The sequence below is a fragment of the Psammomys obesus genome, unplaced genomic scaffold (assembly GCF_907164565.1).
Source record: "Psammomys obesus unplaced genomic scaffold, mPsaObe1.curated_primary_1811, whole genome shotgun sequence".
Lineage (NCBI taxonomy): Eukaryota > Metazoa > Chordata > Mammalia > Rodentia > Muridae > Psammomys > Psammomys obesus.
This window is the reverse complement of record NW_026586383.1, coordinates 4421133-4424271: the sequence shown is the minus strand read 5'-3', so window position 1 is coordinate 4424271 and position 3139 is coordinate 4421133.

Genomic DNA, 3139 nt, shown 5'->3' with positions numbered 1-3139 from the left:
TTCCCTCTTTCCTTCCATCCTTCCTTCCTTCCATCCTTCCTTCCTTCCTTCCCTCCTTCCTTCCCTCTTTCCTTCCATCCTTCCTTCCTTCCTTCCCTCCTTCCCTCCTTCCTTCCCTCCTTCCTTCCCTCCTTCCTTCCCTCTTTCCTTCCTTCCTTCCTTCCTTCCCTCCCTCCCTCCCTCCTTCCTTCTTTCCTTCCTTCTTTCCTTCCTTCCTTCCTTCCCTCCCTCCCTCCCTCCTTCCTTCCTTCCTTCCTTCCTTCCTTCCTTCCTTCCTTCTTTCCTTCCTTCCTTCCTTTCTTCCTTCATTTCTTTCCTTTCTTCTTGTTGTTTTGGTTTTTTGAGACAAGGTTTCTCTGTGTAGCCCTGGCTGGCCTGGAACACCCTATGTAGACCAGGCTGTCCTCAAACTCACAGAAATCTGCCTCCCAAGTGCTGGGACTAAAGGCATGCACCACCATCACCGTGCTGTAGCTCATGTCCTCACACTCCCTCAGTGACACCCACTGTAAAATGTCCAATTGTGTAGCTCCATTGCGGACCCCAAGGGGGAATGGCACAGAGAGGGTCAGACACGTGGCTGGCACATGTGCCCTCAGCTCTGGGGCCTGAGAAAACACAACCTATGCAAAGCACACAGCCCATAGCAAGGATGATTGCTGACTTGTTTTTTTGTTTTTGTTTTTGTTTTTTGTTTTTTTTTCTGTCTGTACCCAGTGATGGAAAGACTATTCAACCAGTTCATGATGTCAGGAGTTTAAAACCAATGATGTCCAAAACTCATTGGATGAAGCCTTCCTTAACCCTCTAACAAACGTTATCATTGTTGGCACTTCATTTTTGTGTGGGCACAGCGTGTCTGTGAGGAGGAGCCATGGCACAGGTGTGGAGGTCAGAGGACAGCTCCGTGGAGGAGGTTCTCTCCTTCCACCTTCATATGGCTTCTGAGAATCCAACTCAGATTCTCAGGTCTGCCCAGCCAGCCTCTCTGCCTGCTGAGCCATCTCACTGGCCCCTGGAGCCCTGGTCCTTTGGGAAACCCTGAATCTTGTGTGGAAAGCTAGCTAGCTAAATATTGGCAAACTTTTAGGTCAGTGAGGATGGACCCCTCCCTTGAAATCAGCTTGAAAATCAAGCATTGTAAACTACAGGACCAACTACCCTTCAGGAGAATGGGGTCTGAGTGACGTGTCTGACCCTGAGAGGAGACACGTCATTCTGAACTGCCTGGAAACTCATGAATAAATGCAAAAAAAATCCTGATAAGACTGATTACAGTCAGGGACTGGGGGATGCAGTGGGCTATGCAAGCTCTGACCTGAGGTCCATCCCCAGTGACCGCCAGGCCTCTTCAGCCTGTGCCCCTGCTCCCAGCTCTGAAGATGGGGAGGACCAGGAGATCAAGGTCACCCTCAGCCATGCAGGAAGTGTGAGGCAGCCTAGGCTACAAGACCGACGCTGTGACTGCCATATGTCTGACTTTACTGTGCAGATGGCGGATTTTATTTCACTTCTTTTGTGGGGAGAAAAGGGCGGGCAGAAGGGCGGAGACCTGTGCTCAGTGGGTAAGAAGAGCACTTAAGCAAGCCCGCTAGCTCGAATGCAGCCACCCGGAGTCAGTTCAGTCTGCTGAGCACACAGCGGCAGACCATCACAGGGCAAGGGGCCGCCTGAGCCCAAGGCTTGCTTGTCCAGGATCTTAGTGAGGACTCTCCTGTGCTGTCCTCACCTGAGGCCCTCTAAGCAGGACCTGAGGCCTTTGACGTCTCTTTCCACAGGAAAAGCGATCAATCTCCTAGGCTTTCCCCCTCAGACCCTATCACCTTCCAGAAGCCAGATCTCCAAGTACCACCCCCTCCGGGAGTCCAACCTAGGCATTCTAGGGCTCACCTGCCAAGATGGCATCCCCAGCCCCAGTGTTTGTTTCAGTTTGCATTCTGAGCCAGGCTGCCTCCTGCTTTATCACCCCGGCTGGACTCGAACTCAGAATCCCAGGGTGTAGATGACAGCTGTTTCCACTACCTGGACTGGATCATAATTAATTCTTCCCATAACTGGGGCCGGCATGGTGCAGAACACTGCAGACATGAGTGACGGGCGCTGTCTGTCAGTGTGGCAGGGAGCCTGGGCACACACTAAGCTTTTGCTGCCCCATCCCTTTAATCCACCTCCAGGGCAGAAGCAATGGGATATCTGTCACTTCTTGCTGGAAACAGCTTAGGGCCAGTGTAAGTGTTCCGTTGGTCAAACAAGATGGCTCAGTGGGTAACAGCGCTTGCCTTCCACCAAGCGAGACAACCTGAGTTCAGTCCCCACAGAAGAACTGACTCCTGCAAGTTGTTCCCTGACCTTGTGCACTGTAGCACAAGTTGTTGATAAAATTCCTTCCCTGAAGGAGACATACACACCCTCTGTCCCCTCCTCCTGCAGTCCCAAGACAAACAGAGGCAGGGTTCCCATGGAAGTTCACTCTAGGGACCAATGAGTTTATTAGGCTCCCTTACAGAGCATAGGCGAGGACTTACTCGCTGGAGCACGGGTGCTCCTCACCAAAGGCTGCACCCCAGCCGAGACTCGGACCTTCCCATAGCAGCACAGGTGGGGGCCTTGATACCCAGCCCCTCCCTGAGGCACTGGGAAGCTGGGAGCGGGCGGATACTGAAGTGAGGTTCTACTGACCCTCCCACCTCTGTGAGGGATATAAACAGTCATCAAGCCCAGAGGAACATTCCTTTGCAAGTGAGCATAGGTGAAGCCCCGAGATGGAGGCTGTCCGGTTTGGGGGACAGCCCCGTGCCGTATAAGGGTACCTGCTTCACTCCCACCATGTGTATGAGTAAATGAGCGGAGATTTTTAAAAAGTTTTACCTGACTCGTTCTCCTCCCTGACCCCTCCCCATCACAGCAAAGCCAACCCTCTCAATGGTTTATGGTCGAGTCTGGAGTCCTGGATGAGGGACTCCAAATCCACAGCCAGCCTTCAGTGGACAGGTATCGTGTGTTCTAAAGAAACCAGTGGGAACTGAGAGGCAGAGAGAGGTGAAGCTCTGTGAGTTCCAGGCCAGCCAGAGCTACATAGTGAGGGACAGGAGGGAAGGAAGGAAGGAAGGAAGGAAGGAAGGAAGGAAGGAAGGAAGGA